The 10934-nt window shown below is 36.8% G+C and overlaps 1 pseudogene; it reads right to left on the bottom strand.

The window, feature by feature from the left end:
• Window positions 1-652: 652 nt before the first annotated feature.
• Window positions 653-9351, bottom strand: LOC136203520 (probable flavin-containing monooxygenase 1; annotated as a pseudogene).
• Window positions 9352-10934: the final 1583 nt, after the last annotated feature.

The raw sequence follows: 10934 nt of genomic DNA, 5'->3' as shown, positions 1-10934 counted from the left end.
TATGATTTTATGTTGCTATCTTGGAAGGATACTCTGAAGGGCCATGAGATAATTCAGCCAATAGGATACCAATCAGACAAGTGTGTAAGATTATGATGGAAATAATGGAGTATGATGGAAATAATGGAGTATGATGGAAAGATCTCCACATGTTCTCATCTTAGCGTTCCATGTTTCACTTTTGGGATAGTTATGCATTTTTGCGTGATTGTAAAAAAAAAAAAGCAAAATCTAGATGACCTCAAAACAAAAATTATTAAAAATTAAAGTTGTTTAGAATATAATTATTTCTTATAATTTTTTATTTTGAGACCATAAACGGTTGTTTTGAGGTGTTAAATGATCACAAGTATTAAAAGTGTAAAGTTAATTGGCTTTTATGTTAAGTTTTGAAATTCAGTAGTCATAATATTAAAAAAAGTAAAGTTCAGTGACCATGGGTGTAATTTACCCATCAATTATTCGGCTTAAAATATTTGGTAGCAAACATTGTGAGCTAATTGCGACTCAGTGCTTTTATATTCGGTCACTAACTATGAAAAACATGATCACTAACTACAACCGTGCTTCTACTATAGTGACAACAATTGTGATACTAAATGTTATCACACATACCATTATCATTTTTTATACTGATAATTTGTTTTCTCTTAATTGATACAAAGCCTTTTAACCTTATTTTATTTAATATTTTCTATTGCATCACATTTGAAAATAAAAAGATAAGAAAACGAACAACAAAATGGACATACTATAGCTATAAAAAGTTTAATTTTAGTAATTAACGACGACTCATTAATCTCACTCGGTTATAAGATTGGCATAGTCTGTTGTTGTATAGGGCATAAACAAGTCAGCTAAGAGGCCATTTTTCCTTTTAGAATTGTAGCCCATATCCTTACAAAGTATGTCATTATACCATATAATAGTATTGCCAATACAACCTCTCTTATAATAGTGTCCACTAGCTTGTTTGATGTGATTTTCCACATTTTGGCCTCCTTTTCCATATCTCTTATACAAGGCAATTCAATACTCCGATCCAGAAAATTTGCTAACCATAGGCTTTTCATTTCAGAACTACCCAAAGATGAGAGATTCTCATTGTATCCTACAATTGCTATTTAGGTATTCGTGGATGCAGAATTTGTCTATAAAGGTGAATCGGAGAATTCACCATTATCCGATCCTGGAATAGAGGAGACAAAAAAATGTTCTTGAGTTTTTCCTCACCCCTAAATCCTGTGGCAAATATGACAAGATCTGTTTCTAAATATTGTTGATTTTCTCCATCAATAACGAGGCCTTTTCTGTAGAATCTGAAACTTTGAGAAGTGTTAATAATGACGATGCTACCCTCTTCCACTTTGTCAAAAAACTAATCTGGCAGCATAGATATCTGACATGAAGATATATCATCACTAAAATTGAATTTGGGTAGCATACCATGTTTCTTCAACGGAAATTTCCACCAAACGTAGATTTCCATGACTTTTGAAATTGCCCATCTCTGAATATTCATTCATGTTTTTGAAATTTCATCATTATAAACCTAAAAAAGTTAAAATGAAGTAATGTAGTAGAGCAGAGTGGTAATAGAAATTATTACCAAGGGAGAGAGCAGAGTGACCAAAAAAGTATAGAGAAAGGTTTCTCCAGGCTTATGAACGAGAAATTCAGCAAAGCGATTCATGTACAAGAAACCCAATAGAAGTCCAGTGAAATAACCACTTGGAAGAAACCAATGTGCATTCCTTCGAATCATTGTACATGGATACTTGCTTCCTGAATTTTTCAATCAGATATGCCAACAATTTACTTAAGATTTCATATTGATTAAGGCACTGCATCAACATTATTATTGATTTCAAGCACTGGAATCCATCTTATAGGAGTGTACTGGGAAGCACCGAAATTTCTAGGAGCTTAACATACTAGTGTCAGACACAGTGAGAACAAGCACCCAATACGCCAAAATAAATGTCCTTTTCTTAATATGAAGACACCTTTTTCAATTAATTAAGTAGAATATAGGATTTGTTTCAAAAAAATTCGAAAAAAAGGATTGATGTGTAAAAAATAAAAATAAAACCCTAATAAAAAGAAATCGAAATTCAAAGAAAAAATATAGCATCCGTCCCTTTTATGGAAAGAAAGAAATTAAAATCTAGAACATAAAAAAGAAAACCCAAAACTAAAACACAAATACTCACATCTGTATCACTACGGTCACAAAGAACAACTTGATACCACATATCAAAACATCATCAATTTGGTCAGGCTAGGCGCAAATGTTTCTTAAGCCCACCCATATGACCGAGTTTATCCTTTTTTTACTGCAACCAGTCAAAAGGCGTCCAAAGTTGTTCCAAACCTAATTTTACTATTTTTATAGCGTATATCTAAACTTCCTCAAAAGCATTAAGTCCTTGTTTAGGAATAGCTTAATCGAAAAGAGATAATGTTGGTAGTAGTAATTCCTTTTCCTAAAAAGTAATTTGCGATATGCGATAAACCTCATCAAACCCTCAAGATTGTCTCTCCGATTTGTGAGAGTTGTGCTTTCTCTCCACCTTTGTGAGAGCTGTGTGGATTGGGCGCTGTCGATCAGGTATTCTTTCTTGATTGAATTGGTCCATTGTTTTTTTCAGTTCCGGTGGTGTTGAACTATTGATTGTTGTGCGATTGCCGGAAAGAGCGTCCGTGTAGAATAAGTATGGACCGATCCCGTGGAAATCTGCAGATGGAAGGAGATGAATTTGAAGAATGGGATTTATTCAATGAGGGCACAAAATCGACTGTTGATCAGGAATTTGGGTTAATTCTTGTTGGCCGTTTTCTTACTGATAGGGCTGTCAACTATAATGTTATGAAGAATAAAATTGCAGGACTATGGCGCCCTAGTAAGGGTATAACCATCAAAGAACTGGCGCAGAATCTCTTTTCGTTCGAGTTCTTCCACAAAGTTGATAAGCTACGGGTCCTTGCTGGAGGACCGTGGTCGTTTGATAACAATTCTCTTATTCTCAATGAATGGGCTGTTGGGACTAATCCAGAACTTGTTGATTTAAACTTTATGCCTATTTGGATACAAGTTCATGATCTTCCTGCAGGTTCTATGTCGGAGCATATAGGTAAACAACTGGGCGGGTTTATTGGAACTTTTTTGGAATATGATCCAAATAATAACAGCGGAAATAGACGTCAGTTCATGAGGATCAGGATTTTGGTGGATATCAGGAAAGCGCTCAAACGGTTCAAAAAGATCAACCGTTCTCAAAGCGAATGGACATTTATTCGTTTTAAATATGAAAGATTGGGAAATTTTTGTTTTCTATGTGGAATCATGGGGCATTCGGATAGGTTTTGTGAAGCATTATTCAATGATACTACTGACAATACTAAAAGGGATTGGGGTGATTGGTTAAAGGCCCCACTTCGAAGCAGAGGAGATGTTGGTGGTTCTAGATGGTTGAGAGAGCCTAGAGGAAGTCCAAAAGGATCTGTATTGGGAAGTATTATTATAATGGAGGTAGAGGAAGGCGGGCTAGCGTCGTCAGGTCAAAAATTTAAGGGAGGTTCTGTTCAGAATCAACCGAATCTGCCGAAGTCTTTTGTGCAGCCTAAATCTAGTTCCTCAACACCTTTGTTATCGAAGGATACTATTCAGGGAATATCTCAATTGGCTCCTAGCACTATAGGCGAGGAGGTGGATGTTGAAATGGGGGAGGAGGAGGAGGGTTTGGAGCTTCAGGATGATAGGAAGAGGAGAAGGGCAGATAGTAGCAAAGGAAAGATGGTTGAGACAGATGCTAATATGGCAAACCTTAACATAGACAACGAGATTAAGGTTGTTCACTCTGGTGAGAGTCCTATTTCTAATACGGATGAGGGTCTTTCTTCTTTTAATGTTTCGGCGAGGCCTGTGGAGCAGGCCCGCTGGGTTCAATGAACTGCCTTAGTTGGAACTGCCGGGGTATGGGGAACCCCGTGCAGTTCAGGCTCTAAGGGATTTGGTGAAAACTCATAATCCCAACGTTATCTTCCTCATGGAGACTTTACTCATTCAAGATAGTATTTCTGCCTTAAAACATAAGTTGCAGTATGAAGGGGTTTTTTCTGTGGATAGAAGAGGGAGAAGTGGGGGCTTGGCTGTGTTTTGGAAGTCTGGAGTTGATATTACTATATCATCTTATTCTTCTAACCATATTGAGATGATTATTAATGACATGGTAAATGGGAATTGGAGGTGTGTTGGTTTTTATGGGCAGCCTGATCGCAACCGTCACCAAGAATCTTGGAATTTGGTTCGCCAGCTTGTGACGATTTCTTCTGTACCATCAATTTTCATTGGGGATTTTAATTGCATCCGTTATCCCAGGGAGAAGGCGGGGGGGGGGGGGGGGGGGCAACCTACCCTAATGGGTTATCTGAAGCTTTTAACCAAGTTATTTTTTTATTGTAATTTGCAGGAAATTGGTTTAATTGGTAGCCCTTTTAGGTGGGAAAGAAGTCGTGGCTCTCCTGCCTGGGTTCGGGAGAGGCTTGATAGGTGTTTCATGGATAATAGGTGGTCTGATCGTTACCCTTTGGCGTCCCTTCGCAACTGTGTGGTTGCTTACTCTGACCATTCTCCTATTTTGCTCAAAATGGTTGATCCTCAGGTTAACGGTAAGAAGTCTCGTTTCCGCTTTGAAATGGCATGGTTAAAGGAAATTGGTTTTGAGGATTTTGTGAAGATTAATTGGGCCTCTTTCTCGACTCTTCATGTTATTTCAAAGTTGTCGGCCTGTTCTGAGTCTAAGGATCAGTGGGGAAGATCGTTTAGAAGACAATTTTCAACCAAAATTGCATTTTTGAAAAGACGAATGGAGTATCTGAAGGATAAGGAGGATATTGAGTCTGTAACCCAATTTTTAGCAGCAAGGTAGAAATTGAGTGGTTTATTAGATCAGGAGGAGGCTTATTGGCAGAGCCAAAATTTACTGGTTGAAGGGCGGAGATCAAAACTCAAGATTTTTTCATTCCTGCGCCCAGGCTCGGCGCAAACAAAACCATATCAGCCATTTAATTGACAACAATGGCAATACTATTGAAGATCAAGTAGAATTAGGTACTCATATTAAATCTTACTTTGAGAATTTATTCTCACCATCCAATATTTCTAAATCTGCAGTTCTGAATGTGGTTGATAAAGTTGTAACGGACGAAATGAATTTTGATCTTGTGGCTCCTTTTCGTGCTGTGGAGTTTAAGGAAGCGTTGTTTCAAATGTTTCCTGACAAATCCCTGGGCCCCGATGGTCTTAACTCGGGGTTTTATCAACACTTTTGGCACGTGATTGGCGAGGAGATTGTCGAGTCTTGCAAGGAGTGGCTGAATAAGAGAGTTTTCCTACTAATCTGAATTCAACTTCAATTGTGCTTATCCCTAAATGTGAAACTCCTGATAGGTTGACTGATCTCAGGCCCATTTCATTGTGCAATGTGCTTTATAAGATCATCGCTAAGGTTTTGGCGAACAGGTTGAAGGTAATTTTACCAAAAATTATCAGTGAAAGCATGTCTGCCTTTGTCCCGGGTCGTTCAATCATCGATTGTGTTCAAGTGGCTTTTGAATCATTGCACTACAAGAAGAGAAATCAGAGGGGGCAGAAGGGGAATGTTGCTCTTAAAATCAATATTAGCAAAGCCTACGATCGTGTGGATTAGGGTTTTCTCGAGGCTGTTATGAAGCGTATGGGGTTTCACTCGACTTGGGTGGATTGGATAAATCTTTGTGTTACTACTGTTCATTACCATGTGGCTGTTAATGGTGAGCTCATAGGGCCTATTTTTCCGAAACGTGGTCTTAGACAAGGGGACCCCTTGTCCCCTTATCTTTTTATCCTTTGTTCTGAGGTGCTGTCTAAGCTTTTGTATAAGGCTGAGGCTGATAGTCTGATCACGGGATGCCGGATTCACCGAAGAGCTCCTTCAATATCACATATGTTCTTCGCTGATGATAGCTTCCTCTTTTTTGAAGCTACTGTTGCCGAAGCCGAAGTTATTTCTGATATTATTACCCGCTATGAGGAAGCATCCGGTCAGGCAATAAATTTCAACAAGTCTGGTATTTTCTTTAGCCCTAATGTGCAATATGATACATGTCAGCATATTAAGTTGTTACTGGGGGTTTCTAATACCCTTGATACGAGGAAATACCTGGGCCTTCCTTCTCTCATTGGGAGGTCTAAGAAGAGTGTGTTTGGTTTTCTTAAAGAAAGGTTATGAAAACGGTTCAGCAGTTGGGGTTTTCGGTTTCTCTCGGGTGCTGGTAAGGAGGTGATGATTAAAGCTGTGGCCCAAGCTCTGCCAACGTTCTGTATGAGCACGTTTCTTTTACTTCTTACTCTCTGTGATGAACTTCAGAAGATGATGAATTCATTTTGGTGGAGTACGAAGCCTGATGGCAAGCGAAATATCCATTGGTTTGATTGGTCAAAGTTATGTAAATGGAAAAACCAAGGTGGATTGGGTTTTAGGGACCTGCACTTATACAACTTATCCTTATTGGGAAAACAAGGATGGAAGCTTGTCTCGTCTCCAAACTTGATGGTTAGTAAGATCTTCAAGGCCAAATACTTCTTCAATGGTACTTTCCTTTCTTCAAATTTGGGTAAAAATCCTAGTATGATTTGGAGGGGACTTTAGAGTTCGATTCCGGTGTTGAAACTTGGATTGAAATGGAGGGTGGGTAATGGGAATACCATTCAAATTTGGAATGATCCTTGGTTGGAAGTAAATGGATAGCCTAGTTGTGTGTTGACTGATAATATCTCTGCCTAGGAGGTTCTTGTTAGGGACTTGTTCGTTGAAGGATCAAAAGTATGGGATCGAGGGAAAGTGGACTCGCTCTTTTCAGTTACTGATACTGCTGCAATTTATAGAACTGTTGTTCCTTTTAGGGACCTGTCGGACAAACTGATTTGGTTCTTTTCTAAAAATGGGCATTACTCTTCAAAGACGGGTTATAGAGCAATTGAAGCTTCTCGTGGAAATCATGCTGATATTCCTGGTTGGGAAAGAGTGTGGAATTCTAGGTTACCTCCTAAAATTAAACATTTTCTGTGGAAATTCTGCTCGAGGTGTCTTCCATTGCGTTATCTGTTACATAAGAGAAAGGTTCCAATATCAACTGAATGTCCACTGTGCCTTGTTGACATTGAAAACAATGAGCATTTGTTTGCAGCTTGCCCGTTTGTGGTTCGTTGTTGGAGAGCAGTCGACCAGGATGCCCCGGATGTTTTACACGATGATTTTGTGGACTGGTTTCTTGAATTTTGCAGAGTTGTTGTGGTCGCTGATGTCGTTACGGTGGCCTTAATTCTTTACACCATCTGGAACCTGAGAAATGATTGTGTTTGGAACTCTAATATGCAGAATCCTGAAGTGAGTTGGATGAAAGTGCAAAAATTCTACACTGACTGGCTGGACTGTCAGGGTTTTATAAATGTATCGGAGAATAGGTGCATTAATCCGCCTGCTCGTTGGTGCTCCCCGGAGATCAATTCCCTGAAATGCAATATTGACGGGGCTGTTTTTGGCTCGCTGAATTCTTGCGGGTTGGGTTGTGTCTTAAGAGATAGCCGGGGCGCTGTTGTAGCATGTTGCAGCTCAACAATTGCAGGAATTATTGATCCAAGGATGGTTGAGATTTTGGCGTTGCGTAAGGGCCTTTGTTGGGCGGCTGCTGAGGGTTGGAATCGAGTAGATTTCGAGTTGGATGCTAAAGGGGTCGTTAACAGCATTCTGTCCGCTGAGGAGGATTTTTCCGATTTTGGTTGTATTGTTCAGGATTGTAGAGATATTCTTTCAACTCACACGGGTTTTACCGTTAGTTTTATTCCTCGTTTAGCGAACGAAGCTGCTCACGCAATGGCTAGGCATGTTGGTTCCATTGCTAACGATTTTTGCTCGTTTACGGCTCCGAGTTGGATCGGTAGCGCTATTGTAAAAGATTCTTTGTTTCTGAGTTAATAAAAGTTCTGTTCTGTTTCAAAAAAAAAAGGAATAGCTTAATAGAGGTAAATGGAAGTAATGGAAGGTTAAATATTAGAGTAACCTGGTTTGGAAGCTATTTTTGGAAAGCAAACAAGGTTAATGGAAATTAAATGTTTACTCCTTTAACCTCCAAACCCTAACCTCCAAATTGACGGGTTAATGGAAGTAACATCAAGTTTTTTAAAAAAAAATTTATCTCTGCAGAATCAATTTAACTTTGGTTCCCCTAAACAAAGTTAAACTGTTAAACTAATTTACATTTTATAAACTTCCAAACCAGTTCAATTTTTAACTTTCATTTCCATCATTTAATTTTCTTTCCATTTCCTCTTTTAACTCTCAACTCTATCAATCTCCAAACATTCAAACTCTCAACTCTATCAATCTCCAAACATTCAAACAAAAGCTAAATGTAAATTTAGATCTTATCCTGAAATTAGTCTATGGCCCGGTTTTGATATATAAGATTAAGATGAAGTAATTCCAGCAATTACTAATTAGATTTTAATAGATTGAAAATAAGTTGATTAGTAATATTTTTCATACCATTAATATTGGCACATTCTGCAGCAATGTCAACTGCAGACTTATGGGAACCAATGACTGCAACCTTTTTTCCTTGGACGAATTTACAAGTACCCAAATTGTTTGAAGCAGAGAATTCCATTGAATGCATCACTTTTCCATTGAACACTTCTGGACCTTCCTCTTCAGGAAACTCTGGAATGTTAGGTAAACCACTAAATTGTCCAATGCATAGAATCACAAATTCAGCTTCGTAATCCTGCTCAATTTAGTCCTTTGTCAAGATAAATATGAAATTACAATATTTTCTTACTGGGCCATTAGAAAGAATTGAAAATACCTTAATTTCAGAATTTTTGGTGTCCTGCACTTTGATATGCCATTTCCCTTTGGACCCAAAAGGTTTCCCAGTTCCACTCCAGAGATCCCAAGATTCCATTTCATCAAAAGATTCACCAACATAATCTATACCAATTACTCTGGAATTCAAACTAATGCAAGACAAGATTCCGAAATGTCGAGCATAAGATTCCAGGTAATCAAGGACTTGAGAGTGAGTAGGATTCATATCTTTCACAGAGGAATGCCAAGGGAAATCAGAAAAGCGGTATAGTTCTTTTGTACTTTGAAGGCGAGTTGAGTCAAGTGTATGCGCCCAAACTCCCCCGATTCTTGAATCAGCTTCGAATATAATTGGTTTAAATCCCTTTTTCAGGCAGTATTTACAAGCAACAAGGCCGCTAGCTCCTGCTCCGATGATGGCTACACGCTTTTCCATTGTTCAATCTCAGAACCTTCAGCTTAAAACATTGCATAGATATGTTGTTATATAGTATCATCTTGTACTTTGCATATACAGTCAAACCATACATCTTCCGCATTTAACTTACTATTTTGCGACTGAGTGATCAAAGGCTAACTAAACATTTTGTGCAAGTTCAGGGGCTATGGAGACAATTTGAAAGTTCAGCAAACCAATCAAGTTTTTTGGACAAGTTCAGTGGGCAAATGATGTATTAAACCTTTATATTTTCGGATCAATTTTGATTAACATTTAATGGTATTTTTAATTTTAGTAAAAAAAGGTTAAAACTAGTCGGAAAAAATATATTATATATATATATATATAAAAATATAGGATAAATAATTCCCTTGTCTCTGACTTTTTACCTAATAAATTGTTATTAGTCCCTGTATTTGTAATAATACATTATAACTTGTTCAATTAAATAGTTTATTCACCAGTCCATTTAAAATACTAATTTTTCCTTATTCATTAATGATAAATTACATCTATGGTAATTGGACTTTAGCATATTTACACTTTCGTAACTCAACTTTAATTTCATTTAACAAAATACTATTATCTGAAATATTTTTTTGGATGAAGGTTGGGACGAATCATTAACAAAATACTATTATTTGAAATATTAAAAATACACTTTTAAGTTCTTTTGTCGACTCTTTCTCTCTCCCACCTAATTTTAATTTAATATTAAATATGCTATTTAAAATAAAAATATAATGTTTTTTTATTTTTAATAAAAATATAATGTTTTCTTTTTTTTTTGGTAGAAAAGGAAAGGAAAGCAAAGCAAAACAAGCAACTACACCGGGATTAGCCTAGGAAAGCTAACCCCAATCCTATATAATGTTTTCTTTTTAATAAAAATATAATGTTTTCTTATTTCACACAACAACATTAATATTCAAATTATATTTTTATTAAAATTAGATTTAATTTCAAATAAATGTCTTGTGGTTTCACGTTTTTGCAAATCGGTACATGTGGTTTTCTTTGTTATAAACCAAGTCCCATGGTTTGCAAAATTTTCATTTTTGTTGACTTTTGCCAAATTTTGCAAACTATATAGTTTAGTTTGTAAAAAAAAAGCACAGGTACCAATCTGTAAAAACATGAAATTACAGAACATTTATTTAAAATCAACCCTTAAGGTAGAAACCTAATTAACTTTTAAAATATAGACTAGGGAACTAATTGACCTTTAAGCTAATAATAAATAAAGGTCCACACTCAATTATTTTGTTTTCATTTATGAAAGATTTTAGGTTGATGAATTCAATTAGACAAACTATCTTAGGAGGACAAGGATCTACTAACAGAAGTCAAATATCTATGTGTATATTTTACCACCCTATTTTGTTCTTGTAGGTATATACACACTACAAGAAAATTAGTAGTTATAGACTAAGAATTCGGTTGCAATTCGATCCCTAAACACATTTAGTGACCGACTTTTATGGGTTACCAACCAAATAATTGGCCAGTAACTAGCTGGTAGGTGATGGGTTTGTAATTATTTTATCGATTGAGTCCAAAATTTGCGACCAATATTTATAGTCAAA

This window comes from Euphorbia lathyris, chromosome 8 (genome assembly GCF_963576675.1).
Source record: "Euphorbia lathyris chromosome 8, ddEupLath1.1, whole genome shotgun sequence".
Taxonomy (NCBI): Eukaryota; Viridiplantae; Streptophyta; class Magnoliopsida; order Malpighiales; family Euphorbiaceae; genus Euphorbia; species Euphorbia lathyris.
This window is presented reverse-complemented; position numbering and strand designations above follow the sequence as displayed.